At 44.4% G+C, this 19875-nt stretch overlaps 1 protein-coding gene across 3 annotated transcripts in view; it reads right to left on the reverse strand.

Moving 5' to 3' along the window:
* Positions 1 to 6669: 6669 nt before the first annotated feature.
* The window catches only part of ANK1 (ankyrin 1), a 163714-nt gene continuing 150508 nt past the window's right edge, over positions 6670 to 19875 (reverse strand). For all 3 annotated transcript variants that reach the window (XM_040414816.1, XM_040414815.1, XM_040414817.1), the window contains one exon: positions 6670 to 8056. The gene's annotated coding sequence lies outside the window, so the exon portion shown is untranslated. The remainder of the gene's footprint in view (positions 8057 to 19875) is intronic.

Genomic DNA, 19875 nt, shown 5'->3' on the forward strand with positions numbered 1-19875 from the left:
TTGGTCTCATCTGTCCATATGATGTTGTTCCAGAACTGTGAAGACTTTTTTAGATGTCGTTTGGCAAACTCTAATCTGGCCTTCCTGTTTTTGAGGCTCACCAATGGTTTACATCTTGTGGTGAACCCTCTGTATTCACTCTGGTGAAGTCTTCTCTTGATTGTTGACTTTGACACACATACACCTACCTCCTGGAGAGTGTTCTTGATCTGGCCAACTGTTGTGAAGGGTGTTTTCTTCACCAGGGAAAGAATTCTTCGGTCATCCACCACAGTTGTTTTCTGTGGTCTTCCGGGTCTTTTGGTGTTGCTGAGCTCACCGGTGCGTTCCTTCTTTTTAAGAATGTTCCAAGCAGTTGTTTTGGCCATGCCTAATGTTTTTGCTATCTCTCTGATGGGCTTGTTGTGTTTTTTCAGCCTAATGATGGCTTGCTTCACTGATAGTGACAGCTCTTTGGATCTCATCTTGAGAGTTGACAGCAACAGATTCCAAATGCAAATAGGAGACTTGAAATTAACTCTGGACCTTTTATCTGCTCATTGTAATTGGGATAATGACAGAATAACACACACCTGGCCATGGAACAGCTGGGAAGCCAATTGTCCCATTACTTTTGGTTCCTTAACAAGTGGGAGGCACATATGCAAACTGTTGTAATTTCTCCACCGTTCACCTGATTTGGATATAAATGCCCTTAAATTAAAGCTGACAGTCTGCAGTTAAAGCACATCTTGGTTGTTTCATTTCAAATCCATTGTGGTGGTGTATAGAGCCAAAAATGTTAGAATTGTGTTGATGTCCCAATATTTATGGACCTGACTGTATATATATATATATATATATATATATATATATAAAAAAAGGAAAGTCCAACGGGAGCACCAACCTGACAAGTGGGTGCAATGTCCAAAAAGGGGGCAACGGCAATCCCCAATAGTATAATCGAATAGAAAGCAGGACTGCACTCCAATATGTGATGAAAAAATCAAGGCAGTTTATTCACCCATGTTAGGCAAAGTTTGCCTAACATGGGTGAATAAACTGCCTTGATTTTTTCATCACATATTGGAGTGCAGTCCTGCTTTCTATTCGATTATATATATATATATATATATATACACACTCACCTAAAGAATTATTAGGAACACCATACTAATACGGTGTTGGACCCCCTTTTGCCTTCAGAACTGCCTTAATTCTACGTGGCATTGATTCAACAAGGTGCTGATAGCATTCTTTAGAAATGTTGGCCCATATTGATAGGATAGCATCTTGCAGTTGATGGAGATTTGAGGGATGCACATCCAGGGCACGAAGCTCCCGTTCCACCACATCCCAAAGATGCTCTATTGGGTTGAGATCTGGTGACTGTGGGGGCCATTTTAGTACAGTGAACTCATTGTCATGTTCAAGAAACCAATTTGAAATGATTCGAGCTTTGTGACATGGTGCATTATCCTGCTGGAAGTAGCCATCAGAGGATGGATACATGTTCTCATTCTGTTTACGCCAAGTTCGGACTCTACCATTTGAATGTCTCAACATAAAGCGAGACTCATCAGACCAGGCAACATTTTTCCAGTCTTCAACAGTCCAATTTTGGTGAGCTCGTGCAAATTGTAGCCTCTTTTTCCTATTTGTAGTGAAGATGAGTGGTACCCGGTGGGTCTTCTGCTGTTGTAGCCCATCCGCCTCAAGGTTGTGCGTGTTGTGGCTTCACAAATGCTTTGCTGCATACCTCGGTTGTAACGAGTGGTTATTTCAGTCAACGTTGCTCTTCTATCAGCTTGAATCAGTCGGCCCATTCTCCTCTGACCTCTAGCATCCACAAGGCATTTTTGCCCACAGGACTGCCGCATACTGGATGTTTTTCCCTTTTCACACCATTCTTTGTAAACCCAGAAATGGTTGTGCGTGAAAATCCCAGTAACTGAGCAGATTGTGAAATACTCAGACCGGCCCGTCTGGCACCAACAACCATGCCACGCTCAAAATTGCTTAAATCACCTTTCTTTCCCATTCTGACATTCAGTTTGGAGTTCAGGAGATTGTCTTGACCAGGACCACCCCCCTAAATGCATTGAAGCAACTGCCATGTGATTGGTTGACTAGATAATTGCATTAATGAGAAATAGAACAGGTGTTCCTAATAATTCTTTAGGTGAGTGTATATATATATATATATATATATATATACAGTGAGGAACAGAAGTATTTGAACACCCTGCGATTTTGCAAGTTCTCCCACTTCATGGAGGAGTCTGAAATTCACATTGTAGGTGCATTCCCACTCTGAGAGACAGAATGAAAAAAATAAAAAATTCAGCAAATCACATTGTATGATTTTTAAAGAATGTATTTGTCTTGCACTGCTGAACATAAGTATTTGAACACCTGAGAAAATCAGTTGTTAATATTTGGTACAGAAGCCTTTGTTTGCAATTACAGAGGTCAAACGTTTCCTGTAGTTCTTGACCAGGTTTGCACACACAGCAACAGGGATTTTGGCCCACTCCTCCATGCAGATCTCCTCTAGATCTGTCAAGTTTCGGGGCTGTCGCTGAGCAACACAGAGTTTCAGCTCCCTCCAAAAATGTTCTATTTGATTTAGGTCTGGAGACTGGCTAGGCCACTCCAGATCCTTGATATGCTTCTTACGGAGCCACTCCTTGGTTATTCTGGCTGTGTGCTTCAGGCCGTTGTCATGTTAGAAGACCCAGTCACGGCCCATATTCAATGCTCTGACTGAGGGAAGGAGGTTATTGCTCAAAATCTCACAATAATTGGCCCCATTAATCCTCTCCTTAATACAGTGCAGTCGTCCTGTCCCCTTCGCAGAAAAGCACCCTCAAAGCATGATGTTACCACCTCCATGCTTCACAGTAGGGATGGTGTTCTTGGGATGCAACTCATCCTTCTTTTTCCTCCAATCACGACGAGTGAAGTTTAGACTAAAAAGTTCTACTTTGGTCTCAGTGACCACATGACTTTCTCCCATGCCTCCTCTGGATCATCCAGATGGTCATTGGCAAACTTCAGACGGGTCTGGACATGTGATGACTTGAGCAGGGGAACCTTCCGTGCAATGCATGATTTGAAACCATGACGGTGTAGTGTTCTACCGACAGTGACCTTTGAAACTGTGGTCCCAGCTCTCTTCATGTCATTGACCAGCTCCTCCCTTGTAGTTCTGGGCTGATTCCTCACCTTTCTTATCATCAGTGATACCCCACGAGGTGAGATCTTGCATGGAGCCCCAGACTGACAGTCGTCTTTAGCCTTTTCCATTTTCTAACAATTGCTCCAATAGTTGATCTATTTTCACCAAGCTGCTTGGCAATTGCCCCTTAGCTCTTTCCAGCCTTGTGGAGGTCCGCAATTTTGTCTCTGGTGTTTTTTGACAGCTCTTTGGTCTTGCCCATGGTAGTAGTTTGAGTCTGACTGACTGTGGGGTGGACAGGGGTCTATAAAGAGCTCAGACAGGAGCTACTAAGTTAGATTAATGAGTGGAGTAGAGGTGGACTTTTTAAAGCCACAGTAACAGGTCTTTGAGAGCCAGAATTCTTGCTGGTTCTCAGGTGTTCAAATACTTATGTTCAACAGTGCAAGACAAATAAATTCTTTTAAAATCATACAATGTGATTTCCTGTTTTTTTTAATTTTATTCTGTCTTTCAGAGTGGGAATGCACCTACAATGTGGATTTGAGACCCCTCCATGATTTGTAAGTGGGAGAACTTGCAAAATCGCAGGGTGTTCAAATACTTCTGTTCCTCACTGTGTATATATATATATATATATATATATATATATATATATATACACAGTTGTGTTCAAAATAATAGCAGTGTGTTTAAAAAAAGTGAATAAAGCTCAAAATCCTTGTAATAGCTTTTATTTCCATACACACAAATGCATTGGGAACACTACACATTCTATTCCAAATCAAAACATGATGAAAAATATATCAAAGTTGTGTTGTTCCTCTAAATTTTTCTTAAGAAAAGTGAACATTAGACTGTTCACAAAAATAGCAGTGTTTGTATTCTTCTTTACAAACTCAAACATTCACTATATAAACTGAAAAATGTTTGAAGATTTTGCTTTCCTTTGAATCGCTGAACTAATATTTAGTTGTATAACCGCTGTTTCTGAGAACTGCTGGACATCTGTGTTACATGGAGTCAACCAACTTCTGGCCCCTGTGAACAGGTATTCCAGCCCAGGATGATTGGATTACATTCCACAGTTCTGCATTTTTGTTGTCACCCCACAAGTTTTCTATTGGATGAAGATCCAGGGATTGGGCTGGCCACTCCATAACGTCAATCTTGTTGGTCTGGAACCAAGATGTTGGACGTTTACTGGTGTGTTTGGGGTCGTTGTCTTGTTGGAACACCCATTTCAAGGGCATTTCCTCTTCAGCATAAGGCAGCATGATCTCTTCTAGTATTCTGATGTATTCAAACTGATCCATGATCCCTGGTATGTGATAAATAGGCCCAACACCGTAGTATGAGAAAAATCCCCATATCATGATGCTTGCGCCACCATGCTTCACAGTGTACTGTGGCTTGAATTCAGTGTTCGGGGGTCGTCTGACAAACTGTCTCCGTCTACTAGGCCCAAAAAGAACAATCTTACTTTCATCAGTCCACAAAATGTTGCGCCATTTCTCTTTAGGCCGTCAATGTGCTCTTTGGCAAATCAGCACGTCTTTTTTTCAACAGTGGGACTTTGCGGGGGCTTCTTGCAGATAGCTTGGCTTCACATAGCCGTCTTCTAATTGTAACAGTACTCACAGGTAACTTTAGACCTCCTTTGATCTTCCTGGAGCTGATTGTTGGCCGAGTCCTTGCCATTTTGTCTATTCTTCTATCCATTCGATGGGAGTTTTTCGCTTTCTTCCACGTCTTTCAGGTTTTGGTTGCCATTTTAAAGCATTTGCGATCATTTTAGCTGAGCAGCCTATCATTTTCTGCACTTCTTTATATGTTTTCCCCTCTCCAATCAACTTTTTAATCAGGGTACGCTGTTCTTCTGTACAATGACTGGAACGACCCATTTTCCTCAGAATTTCAGAGAGAAATGCACTGTAACCAGCATGTACAACATTTGCTGCCTTCCTTTCTTAAATAAGGACAGTAAATGCCACCTGTTTTTCAAAGAATGAATGACCTCACTCATTGAACTCCACACTGCTATTATTTTGAACAGATCCCCTTTCAATAAGTGATTCAATTACACAGAATCAGCTGCATGCATGTAATGACTGCTGGGTCTGTTGGATTTATATTATTCTACTACACCTGCTAGTAAATTATTTACCATGTAGAAATATAATTTATACCAAAAACAGTGATCAGGTTAGTGATGTCTGACTGCTATTATTTTGAACACAACTGTATATATATATATATATATATATATATAATTCAAAAAAAGGGCCACAGCAGCACAAGACCAGTGCAAGTGGGTGCAGATATCCTCACAGCCACAGGCTCACACGGCTATCGTAAGTATAACATCAAAGGATGAGGCAGCACTCCAAATACAGTGAAAGAAATGGTGGATCTTTATTCCCCTTGCAACGTTTCAACCGCTCGAGAAAGACCGCGGTTGAAACGTTGCAAGGGGAATAAAGATCCACCATTTCTTTCACTGTATTTGGAGTGCTGCCTGATCCTTTGATGTTATATATATATATATATATATATATATATATATATTTTTCTATCTTCTTCCTCCAGCTTCGCATTGTCCCCCTGTGCAATTAAATAATCTGTCCTGGTCGAGGTTTTTGGCTCGTTACACTAACGCTAGGTTTATACCGCATGTCGCCAAAACCCCACCAAGCCATGGTGGCCAATGGCTGCACGTGACACTGATGGACACAAAAAACAATTTTGAGTAACACTTTTTTTTTTTTGTATCCAGGACAGATTTGTATTCACTGTAACGTTTCTTCTACTCACTGACAGCAAACAGAGATATTGAAAATGTGAGCATTTAAGTATTTTAGCAAATTGCATCCATTTCATACTACAATAAACATAGTATTCTAATGTAATGGAGGGGGGCTTGACAACTGGGATTCCTACTGTGTAGCGTGTGGGATACATTTTATATACAGCGGTCCCTCAAGTTACAATATTATTTGGTTCCAGGACGACCATTGTATGTTGAAACCATTGTAAGTTGAGTAATCGGCTCCAAAGCCCCAAAATGTTATCCAAGATAAGAGAAAATGAAGAGTTAAGAAAAATAAGCAGATAACTAAGACAGGTAAAACTAATCCCTACATATAACAGTCATTCTATACATCTATACAGCTGTTTTACCAGAGAAGAGGCCTTGATTGGTTGGATCGGAGTCTGAGACATTGTATGCTGAGTCTGGTTTACGATGGGTCAGAAAAGACCATTGTATGGTGAGAATATTGAGGGATCTTGAGGGATAGCTGTATTTTCACTTAAAATCCATTAACGGAAACATATAGCATCTTTTGTGTCAGGGCATGCTGCGTCATGCAGTTCTCCGACATCTGTAGAACCAATGGGTACAATAACTTCCCCCTCCCTACTGCAACAGAAGTCTAGCTCAGCGCTGCCACCTTGTGGTCATTGTAAATATGACATGCTGTGCACAGATGAAATGACACAAGATAAGATTATATTGCATAGTATTTATTCCCATATGAGCAGATATTGTACAATCAGCTTTTTATGCATATCAGAAATTGCATCTAAAAAGAGCGCTGGAGAGGTTGTGAAGGTGAGTGCTTTGTCTCTCCGGAGCAGGGCTGGAGGGTCTGGACTTGGGATAACTGGAGTGGGGAGGGGGAGTTGCTTAAATCCTTTAATATATAGAATTCTCCCCTCCCCCCCTAAAGCTGGAACCACATTCCTGAGTCAGGGGGGCAGTTTAATCCCCGCAAACCCCTCTACCCTTAATGCATTGTATAAAGACACTCAGCATCTCTACGCACTTTCAGCCCCTGATAGATGAACATGCCGCGCTGTATGGTGAGAATGAGTATCTCTATACACTCCTAGCCCCTGGTAGTAAAACATGCTGCCCTGCGATGTGATGGGTCTGCTTATATCTACACACCACCGTCTCCCCCCCCCCCCCATTCTAAACGGACTGCACTGTACAATAATGCAGGCTACCTTTATGCACTAGCTTGAGAATAAGCATGCTGCGCTGTATAACGGCGCCGAGTGCCACCTAAAAATGCCATAGCCACCTGAAAAGAAGAACATGCCGCGCTGTATAATGGTACTGAGTATCTACATACAACTCCTTGGGTCTGGTCACGCCCCCGCGTAACAATACTGAGTATCCCTAACATGTAGCCCTTTTCGCTTTCGAAGAAAGAAAAAAATTTGGAGCGCAAATGAATTGCAACGTGGGGAACCCTTGCCTGGTCTGCCCGGTCAACGTTGTGCTGTGCCCTGTGGCCTGGAAGACGATCCTTACCCAGGTGGAGGGTGACTCCTATTGCTGTTTGTCGACGGACAGAGAAATATAAAGTTGGGGGAGGAAGGGGGGTGGGGGCTCCCTTAATGTTGCGGTAGAGTGTATAGACATACTCAGTACTGATATACATCTGAGACGCAAAGCATTTTGCAGCTGGGAAAGAAGGAAAAGGTTAAGTGTCACCCATTTTTTTTTCCAGTCTGATTTAGCAAAAAGGTCCCCCCCCCCCCACTGGGGTTCCATTGGGTAAAGGGGGGAGGGGAGCAGGTGAATTTGAATAATGGGAAGAAGGGAGGGGGGGCAACTCTGTCCTCTTCCCCAATGTCATCTCATGCATATTACTCTGTAACATGCAGGGTGCAAATCTTCATGCCGTGAGCATACAGGGGGGTGAGCGTCTTGCTTCGGACTTTGGAGGGGGAGGGACCCCTCTGTGATTTATTCTTCCTGGAGGGGAGATGCCTGCTAATAGATGAGCGAGGAGAAATTCGGTTCTGATTCGTTTTTCTTCTTCTGTGGGGGTGCAGTAAATGGCAGTCGGGTTGGCTTCAATAGCTTGTACTTGAGGTGTAGTTCTGGGCAAAGAGAGAAAAAGCAAAACAAATTCTTCTGTTAATATCAAGGGTAATCACCCGGATACCTCAGAAACCTGGAAAAACCGGGTGTTGGGCAATATGGCTGCTGCTGGGATTCTCATCCAGGGGTTGTCTGACAAAGCTCACAATGGTGTAAAATAATAAAATAAGTCATCTTCGCGATCCTTTCCGCTCCCGTTCCAATGCTTTCTTGACTTTACTCCTTGGTCCCTCTCAACACACAGGTAATCAGTCAGTCACTGGCCTAGGGCAGGACATTGCTGCAGCCTGTGATTGGTTGAGTGGTGATTTCCTGGGTCGAGAGGGAACAGGAAGTGAATAAAATAATACCTGGATGGAACAGGAAGTGGAGTTTGGGGGTGGACCAGGAAGAAGCCAGATCTACTGGCGAAACGGCGTTGGGTCAGGAGTCGGCCGAGAGATCTTTGCACCATTCAGGGTATGTTTATACTTTGTCCTTTTTTATTCCAACCTCAATCTCCACAATTGCCTCCTTTGCACTTTGTTTGGGGCGTTGCTGCTATGAGGTTTTGAGATATGCTCTTTCAGCTAGCATTCTTTTTTCCCTGTTATTTCGTGCACTGATCTCCCGGCCTCTCCTTGGGTCCTGCTACTCATCTGTGTGTCCCGCCTTGTGCTGCCTGTTTTATTATATATGTATGTATTGTTTATATGTTTATATATACTTACAATAAAGTTTTTTGGATCTTCATACATATGTAAGTTAGTTTTATTCATTTTTTTGGTGATTATCGGTGACTTATTTTATTGGGCCAATTTGCCATTGAGGAGTCTGAGTGACAACTCCTTTGGATCCTGTAATGGACATATTGGTTGTCATCCAGCAATAGATATACCTAAGAATAAGTTCAATAGAACAACCTGAAAGAACAGGATGATTCTGGAGAAATAGGGGCGGACTGACTATTAGGGCCGTACCTGAGAGCTGCTGGCCAGTGATGGCCCATGGTTCCTTTAAGGAGTACTTTAACATTTCCAGGAATACAACATTGATGACCGATCCTTAGGATAGGTCATCAATAGCTGATTGGTGGGGGTCCAACTCCCAGCATCCCCACCAATCAGCTGTTTGAAGAGGCCGTGGTGCTCCAGTGAGCGCTGTGGCCTCTTCCTTGGCCTATGACGTCACCTTCACTGGGCACATGGCCTAGGCGCAATTCAGTCTCGTTCAAGGGAAAGGGTCTGGACTGCAGTACCAAGCACAGCCAGTATCCGATGAACGGCGCTGTGCTTGGTATGCGTCTTTAAACAGCTAATTGGCAGAGGTTCCGGGAGTAGGAATCAGATACCAATCAGATATTGATGACCTGTCCTGAGGATAGGTCATTAATAACGTACTGTTGGAAAGCCCCTTTAAATCCAAGCATATAAACACTCTAGTGGCTGGTAATGGGCCCATGATATTTAATGCCTACTAGCCCAGACCAACCTCCGTCTACCCCTGCTGGGAAAGCTGGGTGACCACCACCTTGTGTCCTTCGTTGGCAGCCATTGTTTGTCACTCAGCTTTTCCAGCTGCGAATAATAAGTAAGAAAAAGCTGAACGGAACACTTAACAATTGGACAGAAGAAGACGACTCAAGGATTAGCATTTACTAGGGTTTTATGCTGTTTCTGTGTGTTAGCTACGGAGAAATCTGTGCCTGCGAGCAGCGATTAGCAAGACGTGATCCCTCGGGTGGCAGAGCCTGGTGCATATATTTAGCTGGATGGGCTAGAATTAGAGCGGGTATTGTCTGGGTGTAATGGCAGCAGTGACATGCAGCAGAGATGGCATTTTGTTCTCTTTACACTAATTAATCCTGTTCTGCCTCTTATGTCCTTATTCTGTCCAAACTCTGGTCCCAGACGCGTCCTTCATTACCCTCTCTCTAGTACAATGCCAGAGCTTGTTGCTGAAAATTAACCCCCTCCAGGCCTATTGTGATTGTCCAGCTGTATTATATACCAGTGATATCTCCATGGAAATATGCCGTTCTCTTCTTTGTGCCACCCAAAAGAAAACCTCTACCAAGAATTTGGGTACTACTTTGACCTATGCAACTCCTATTGCTTCCTCTAGTGTGCATATTGTAAGGCTGTGTTCATTGGGTGTCCATTATAGTGACAAACAGAACAGAAGGGCCTGGTGTTTGTTTTCCCTTTTCCATGACCCTTGGGTAGTCCAGCAAAAGGCACAGGACCAACTAGCGGCCTCTATGGCATGTCCAGTATAAATCTGGCACCAGCATTGCATATACTTCCTTCTGTGAGGATGAAATGAGAGGTGCCTCTCTCCATTCACTTTCATGTTAGCCATGAAAACGGCCCCTGTTCTGGAGGTTGGTGTAGGTCGCATCTATCAGACCTGCAAGATGTTAATATGACGCTATGCATGGCTAGCTGTGGCCTTCTCACAGCTAGCCAAGCACAGCGCCGTACATTGTATAGTGGCTGTGCTTGGTATTGCAGCCCAGGCCCATTCACTTGAATGGGACTGAGCTGTGCATCAGCCATATGATTGATGAATGTGATGTTGCAGAACAGCAGTGCACTGCAACACTGCAAAGAGTTAAAAATGTACATTTATGTAAAAATTGCACTTTTATATCTGTATACACAAGACATTGATGGGCCATGTACACAGACACCTCTACTCTGTATGGAGAGGAGGGGTCATTCAAAACATTCTAGTTCAGTGCAGTCTAGTGCAAAGTATAGAAGAGTGCACAAGCAGCTGACATGAAGCTAGCCTGAAAAAGGAACCAGCCAGAGCCGAGCCAGAAAAAGAACAAGTATCCATCGGAGAAGCAGGCCAGACGGAAGAAGGTAGCGTAGAGTTAAAGTCATTGGAGAATTTCTGTTGTCCCGAGACCACTAAGTCTCCATCTCCATATCGTCAGGAGTTTGCCTCTGGTGCCTGGATACACACCGCAGTTTGTTCACCTGTGTGAGTACATTGCCCACATCTCACAGTGGCAGTGTGGACTTGCAACCTGTTCAAAAAGGTGCAGAGCTTAATCTGATGGGTCTGCCCTCTTGGTTGCATTGCTTTGCAAGGTGTATTACACTCCATGCCTGAATGGTTAAGTACAAGTCAGATAGAGAAGTGCAGTATTAGGAAGATTGCTCCAATCCGACACTTTAGCCTATCAACTACCTGTGCAACCGTGAAACCTGTAACATCTGTGAAAGTGCATCTGTGTACCAACTGCCAGTCCGTGCATGCTAAGAACGGTCCCGATGTGTTTGCATTTGAATTCTTCAGTAAAGAACTGTTCTGCTGTAGTGCCCTGGAGCAGGGGTACTTTGAAGTTTGGACATTTGTGGACATTTGCTTGTTTTCCCTATTCATAGCCATCAACTCTTTATTTTACTTTAAAGGGTTAACGTGCACTGACTTATACCATACCTCCCAATCATCCCAGATCTGGCGTGACAGTCCTGGATTTCAGTGGCTGTCCCGCGGTCCTGGAACGGCTGAGGTATGTCCTGCTCTCAGCTGTCTCTGTGTCCATAGGATGCAGAGACAGCTGATCGTAATGGTGAAGCAGGCAGCCGTCCGTTCCCCTCTTCACCATGCAGCCCAGCCATCGGCACTCCACAGTAGCAGCACGATGCCCACACACATCACACTGCTGGTCTGTGTAGGAGGAGCGGGGAATCGGCCTCTGTGCTCCTCCTTCACAGACCAGTAGCGCGATGTGTGACAGTATCCTGCTGGGGAGCACCGGCATCTGAGCTGTGATCATCGGTGGAACTAGGTGAGTATTTACAGGTTTTTTTTACACTTCCCTGAAGGGGGAACATATATGGTGTAACCACTGTGAGGGGGCACATATCTGGATTAACCACTGTGAGAAGGCATATCCGGCGTAACCACTGTGGGCATATATCTGGCCATAACTACCGTGAAGGGGGCATATCTGGGCATAGCCACTGTGAAAGGGTCATATCTTACCATAAGGTTTAAAGAAGAGCATGTTTTGGAGGGAAAACCCTAGACTTGTTTACCACCAAAACCAGACAGACTGACCTTTTGGATGTCTGGTTTAGCCCTGTTATTATGTCTGAAACCCTGTTTTTGTCTGGAAAAACTGCTTTGTCATTGCCAATGAGTATCATTGAAGCTCTAATGTAAGTCGAGAATATGAGAGACAGGAATTGTAACATTGTATTTGCTTGTTCTGAGTTTCTCCTCTCCCCCCCTCCCACTAGAAGTTTCTAGTTCAATTAGAAACTGTATGTAAGGAGAACAGTCAGAGCCTCTAATGTTTGTAGCTAGGGATCAGTGCTTAGAAGAATAGACTTGTGCCAGACTGCATGAGTGACCAAAAGAAGATGCTGAGATGTTGGTGCTGAGCCATAGACCATGGGTCACCAGCCCTGTGACCAAGGAGCCAGCCGGACTACTGAGCCACAGACCGTGGGCCTCCAGCCTTTGACCAGGGTACCAGCCTTCTGCGAGAGAGAGGGACAGCTAGCTCAGGCCTTTCCTCAGCATCAAACTCTTCTTCTGCCAGAGAGGAGACTGGGGAATCCAGCCCAATGCCTCCCCTGTATTGTTTTGCACCTGAATTTCTCCAGTAAATTTAATGATATGTAAATGTATATGATGTAATCACTGTGCACTGTCCAAATAATACTGCTATATAATTAATATTAACAATCATGGTGGTCAAAAGCCTCAGGTACCAAGCTATTTTGGCATCCCCCCTCCCTCCCCAATTGATGTGACCTGTGCGACCACACAGGTTGTAGACCCTTAAGGCCCGCACTGGTATTCATCACCATTTAACTCCTCAGGGTAGTTCTATGTGGCTATATGGTGTGACTGTACAGCAGTATTCACCAGTTGTTACCGTCTATGTCCTCAGGTGCACAACTATGCAACACTAAAAGAGGATGCGGACACGGACACTAATCATAGGTCTATATTTATCTGCTCGGCCCTGAAGGTGTCACATAACATGGCTCCCGTGTGATCTGTGGTGGGGGGGCAGGCCAGGTCTAGTCTCCTGATTGGACACGACGGAGAGTAAAGGGCACACACAGATTATCAGAGGATAAATCACGACTACAGGGGGAAAAGTGACAGCAACAAGGCTGCCAATCGAGAGGCCCAAGTATATCAGAGCACACATATCTGTGTATATTTAGACCACGATCCTACGTGAAATCAGAAAGGGGAACATGAGCACTGGAACATTCATATTCAATTCTACTGGAATTTATGAACAGCCCAGCAGCATGACCATTAAAGTGGCATGCTTCTTACAAAGACCCCTCTAAAGAGGACCTGTCAGCAGGGGCAACCCTATTAAACCAGGCATGAGGCCTGGTAGGGTGGATCCTGCTGAATAAAATAATACCTGGATGGCAAAAATCTGTTGCCCCATTTTAGTGAAAATTGAGTTTAATGCCATATACAAATTTGGATTGAGTCAACCGAGGGGCGGGCACCTCTGCTGCTTTGCTTTCCTGATTTTGCCACGCCCTTCTCCCCTTCCCTCGGGCACTGAGGCCCTAATTTTCTTATATAATTAAGCTCTGTTTTTTCTAGAACCCTGCAAAGGATTTTCGCCATCCAGGTATTGCTTTAATCAGCAGGAACAACCCTGCATCATGCACTATGCCTGGTTTAATCAGACTGATCCTGCTGACAGATGCTCTTTAAAAGTGCACATAATGGCTATGTAGATAGGCGGCACTAGGACTAATCACATAACAAGTAATAAACTGCACCTCATGTGATTGGCTTGAAAGCTGCACATTTTTAGGGCGTTTCCTGCAATCATGGTGAGAAGTGTCAACCTCCAGCCAACTAGTATCCTGTTCTGTACTGATAAGGGGCAATAACCCTAAAAACAGCATGTCTAGCTGGGTGCCTCTATGCTGGCGGGTTTGAGAATTTGCATATTTTCTTATATATCTCGATGTACTCAATGAGAAACAGTAACCCCCATGTTCTTCACTTCTACTACTGTATATATTTCATTGCTTAAGCCCTGCAACTGAATACCCTGGCCAAGGCAGATACAATTGTACCCTCGATGGCACCAAGCCCACCCTACCAAAACAGGATCAGTACTAGGTTTTCAGATAGTTCTTCTTTCATTATTACAGAACACAACATTATAATTTTATGACTAGTTTTTACCAGAGGTGCACCTAGCCTTTCTGCTGCCTGAGGTGAAAACTGAAATGGCGACCCCCCCATGTCAATTTGTTAACCTAATGTCACGGACGTTCCCGTGGCCGGTACCAGGAGATCGGAGAGACTGGCAACTCGTAGGTTAAATTGACAAATTCACTTTGGATTTTATTGTGTCTGTGTTTTGGTGAATGCCACACCCCTTGCTTCAAGTGTTGCTTGTTGGTAATTTACCTTTCCCATAAGTAGCCGCTTCTCACTCTTGGAGGTGCGGTTTATAGATTTTCTTCCTGCCTTCTTACTAGCTGGTCGGTTGTGCTCTGTGGTGCTTCTGGAGTTGCCAGTTTTCTACTTTCAGATAAGTCTTGTCTTTTCTTATTGTTTTGTGTTTGTTATATTCCCTGTTGTTTGTATCTGGGCCTGAGACAGAGACTTCCATTCATCCATCTGGGGAGGAATGGGTTGTCTCTGGTCCTAACCTCATTCCAGGGCCTTATAGGGATATAAGGGCCTAGGTATACAGCATATGAATATTCCTACCTTCAAGTTCTATTCATATTGATAGGTGGTTAGGGCCCGGATTAGGGTTGTGTCGGAGGTCACCTGTTCCTTCCCTAGTTTCCAGGCCCAGTTACTGTTCCCCTTCCCTCCTGTGTTTAGTGTGGAGTTTTTCCCCCACACTGATCGTGACACCTAACCCCTTTGCCCCCCTCTTGCCCCTACCTGGTGCTGCCTGAGGCAATTGCTTCACCTGGCCTCATTGGTGGTGCACCCCTGGTTTTTACGCTCAGTTATCAGAACTGGGGCTATGCTGGGTCAAGTAACACCTGGCAGTGGAGTTACATGGCAGCCATCTCTACAGTCAAATGATCACCAAATTCGGCACCCAGCTTTCGACGAGAACACCTGGCCATCTAATTTTGGAAACAATGATCAGCATATTGGATTTTAACATGCCCGATCCTTCTCTTCTCAATGGAGATAAGCAGCCACCAGGGGTGTCTATTCTCTCCATTCACATCCCAGGTCAACGCAGCATGCATAGGTATGGAGAATTAGCTGTCAGCTATTGAATTTGTATGGCCGGCCTTTAATACCCAATTACCTCTTCTATATATGTGTGTGTATGTGCACACACTGAGTATCCAGCAACCTCTCTCTCACAGTAGGCCACCAAACGTACAGCTGGTAGTCTTCATAATACTTGGATAGACCCTAAGGTATTTTATGAAGTTTTCTAAATTTCTATACACCATCAAACTTCTGCTGGTTGCTCTTGGAAACAGACAGCATTTTATCTTCCCAATGCTGTCAGACATGACCTCCCACAATGCACTGAATTCGGGATTTTGGTTTAGACATGAATGAATAAGAAACCGTTTCATTTTAAGTAGATTCGATATTATAAATTGTGGAATTTTGCAAGATAGCACTGAGGTCTCATTCACATGAAAAATTTCAGACGGGCATTTTCAGAACCAATAAAATTCTATGGGGCTATTCACATGGCTTTATTTTTTAGCAGCCAGTGAACAGCGGTCATCAAAAAACACAGCCAGAAAGACTTCCATTAAAATCAATAGGCCAGTTTTTAACGGCTGCTCAGACAGGGGTGCACCAGTCTAACGGCTGTTAAACTGTTAAAAATGGCTAGAAGGGCATTTAAGGGATTAAGAAAAAACCCTCATCCACTTGAACATTCGGGGATACTTGCAGGACCTGGAGCTCCCAGCGTGATGATGTACCTTGATCATGCTGGGGGTGCAAGTCCTGTAGCATTCAGTGAGGAGAGAGTGTCCCAGCACTATACAGGGTGGCACTAAAATGGGTATACTAAGAACGGCCTTATATATACTGGGGGGCATCAACAGGGGCCTTACATATACTGGCGGGCATTAAGAGGTGCCTTATATACTCTGGGTGCACTGAGAGGGGGCATTATTCATACTGGGGGCCATTTGATGAACAGGGGCCACTCTGGGGGGCATTATGTATACTCAGGGCACTGCAGGGGTTAGAATAAAAAAAAAAAAAGCCTATAAAATCCATCTGTTTTTAACGGCCAGTAAAAAAGGATGCAAAGCGGCCATTAAAGAGGACCTTTCATCTGCTTTAATTATAGGAGCTAAATACCTGTACTTGCGGGGTACCCCTCGCTGATGCTGCCATCCGTTTTAATTTTTTTTGTAAACATCGTTTCCACGCCCGCTTCGCCCTCCTGAAGTTTAATACTGAGCATCAGTGCAGGGAGGAGGAGACGCCGGGGTTTCTCAATGGGCGTCTCCTTCTCCCTGGCTTTGCTGCGATCCAATCACATCGGAGAGCGTCACAGCCAGGGAGGAGACGCCCATTGAGAAACCCTGGTGTCTCCTCCTCCCTGCACTGATGCTCAGTATTAAACTTCAGGAGGGCGCAGCGGGGCGTAGGAGCGATGTTTAAAAATAAAATAAAACGGATGGCAGCATCAGTGGGGGGTACCCCGCAAGTACAGGTATTTATTCCTATAAGTAAAACAGATGAAAGGTCCTGATAGTTGGCCAGGAAATGGATGCACACACTGATGCAAAATGGCCATGAAAAACAGACAGTAAGGGACAGATACCGCGTATTAAATTATGCACTGGAAGTCCGTGTGCCAGAAACTGGTCTATGCCAGCTAGGGGCTGGCGCAGGCTTAAGCTATAACTTTTATGCCAGTAAATCCAGCCCTCCCACTAAGCCCTCTTCTTTTCTCGTCATTTCGGAAAAGTGGCAAGAAGGTTACAAAGTTGCAAAGTGTGGCGCAGGTATGTCCCTCAGTGTGTCCGTTTTTAAGTAGTTGTGTGAATGTAGCCCAAGGTTGAGTAGAGACACTGAGCTGATGCGGGTCGATGGGGAGATCAGACTGGCCCATTGTATGGGTCTATACATATAAAACTATGCATTCAATGAATCTTTAATGAGGTGATAATTGCCCTGTAAAGTCAGCTCTCTAGACATATGTCCTGTCAGAGGTGCCCTTGAGCAGTGAGCCCCTGGGCAGCTGCCAGTTTTGTCCTATTATTATAACAGATCTGTTAGAGCTATTGGTCTGTCTGGATATTCCTACCTCTCACATTTCTCTTCTCCTCTGAACATAAATCCCCTATAGCCTCAAGTCATCACATGCACATGACCGAACATTGCAATGGCTGCTCTCATTGTGCACGTTCTGCTGCCTTCATGCTGGTGTAAAGCAATATGGCACCAGGCAGAAGGACCAAACCGGTATTCCAAGAATTCAGCTGCAAATTGTCCTGCATAGCTGAACCAGCCATAAACCGTGAGCGCAAGGGCAGCTGCCAGCTCTATAATTGGATGGTGCTTTGTGTTGGGCACTGAAGCTTTTACAGAATATCCTCTCCCGCGAAGCTCTAGCGGAAATTCAGATACAGTGTACTTGCTGTGGATTTGCACCGCAAACCTAAATAAATGACAGTACCCTACAGATTTAGATATATTGACAACGTGGTGTTCTTATCAAAGGGGCGTGTCCCTACACAGTCTGGCACAGTCAACATTGATTGGATAATGTCAGAATACAGGGACACGCCCAAACTGGTAACACCCACTTCTCAAACTATTCATAAATTTCCAGCAGGAATAACAGAGGAGTGGCGCGAAAACAGGTTCTCTGAAAAGATGCTCCAAAACTGTTAGTAAGCACATGTATTCCTCATAAACTAAGACATGTCAGGAAAAAAGACTGGTCCTCTTTAACCCCTTAAAGGGTTTTTCTGTGTGTTTAGTATTGATGACCTAACCATCTAATTAGTGGGTGTCCAACACCCGGCACCCCCACTGATCAGCTGTTTGTAATGTAGGAACCTAGCCCTGTCAGTCAAGTAGAGGGAGGGGCTGGCAGAGGAATCAGGAGGAGCAAGGGTGCACTGAGTGGCTTGGGCTTGCACTTAAAGGGGGCGCAAAGCGCATGCACGGCCGCCCTCTATTTATTTCTATGGGAGCGCAGGCTTGGCTATTTCTGTCAGCCCCATAGAAGTGAATGGAGCGGTGACCGCAATTGCGAGGTGTGCTTCCCATTAATTTCAATGAGATTTCCGAAAATAGCTGAGTGTACTGCTCGGCTATTTTCGGCGCTCCCATAGGTATGAATGGGGGGCTGCTTCATATGCACAGTGCGCCCTCCGAGACTTTCCAGGCTACGTTCTAAAGATAGACATTAGGGGCATATCCTAGCGATATGCCTCCAATGTCTGAGGCGAGAAACCCCTTAAACTGCTAAGGCTACTTTCACACTCGCGTTTTGTGCGGATCCGCCATGGACGGATCCGTTCAGATAATGCAACCATCTGCATCCGTTCAGAACGGATCCATTTGTATTATCTTTAACATAGCCAAGACGGATCCGTCTTGAACACCATTGAAAGTCAATGGAGGACGGATCCGTTTTCTATTGCACCATATTGTGTCAGTGAAAACGGATCCGTCCCCATTGACTTACATTGTGTGCCAGGACGGATCCGTTTTGGCTGAGTTTAATCAGACAGACACCAAAACGCTGCTTGCAAAGCGGAATGGAGTCTGAACGGAGGCAAACTGATGCATTCTGAGCGGATCCTTTTCCATTCAGAATGCATTAGGGCAAAACTGATCCGTTTTGGACCGCTGGTGAGATCCCTGAACGGATCTCACAAACGGAAAGCCAAAACGCTAGTGTGAAAATAGACTAATTTGCATATAGATCAAGCAGAAGATGGTTATATGAGGCTGCTCGGACACTGTTGAATAGGTGGATTGTAAGAGACATCACCAAAGTTGGTGGCTGCTCGGACACTGAAAGAGTCAAATAACAGTCTTTACATGGATCCCATGCAAGAAAGTGTCAGACGTTAGAAGATACATGTAGCACAGAGAAGATGGGACAGAATGGATGAAAGGATTATGCAAGGAAGGACTATCAGGGGTGCAGGATTTAGGCAAGACAAGCAGGATGAGTGGAGATGACAGACCAAGAGAAAATATGAGAAGGAAAGAGAAGATCTTGTTAGGATAGAGTGCCCGCTTTATTAAAAGTTAAGATGACGAATGCATGGAAGATCCATGAAAGTAGAATGCAATAATATCCTAAGTACATGGGAATTGTCAACACTACTATTAAAGGGGTGGCCTGCTAAACTGATCAGTGATCAACTGTAATCTCTGGTAAATGTTCAACTTCTCTGCAGCGCCATCATGAAGGATTACACAGTGCCCATTCATATTAATGGGTTATCTGTGTAATGCAAGACAGGACAGGTCCTCCAGAGTGAGAGACACTCTTTGTAACCTCTCTCCACTTGAGTGATGAGATGAGGAACAGAGGCCTACCCCTATTATCTCAGAATTCACTCATAGGGTATATGACAATGGGTTTTCTAAACTGGACAACCCATTTACATCAAGAAGGAACTAAACCCGTAAGCTTAAATAATAAGATTACCCAATAAATTGTTCTTACCCACAGTTTTACATCAAATCGCTCTTTGACCCTAATGCAAAATCTGTAACAGGGCCCCTATCTACCATATGTTTTATATAATACTGGTGTGGTCTTTCGGCCAACCCAAGGAACCAGGTCTTGGCTGCAACTGCTGCCTCAGCACCTCCTATAGCTATGCTCATGTTG

The sequence above is a fragment of the Bufo bufo genome, chromosome 1 (assembly GCF_905171765.1).
Source record: "Bufo bufo chromosome 1, aBufBuf1.1, whole genome shotgun sequence".
Classification (NCBI taxonomy): Eukaryota; Metazoa; Chordata; class Amphibia; order Anura; family Bufonidae; genus Bufo; species Bufo bufo.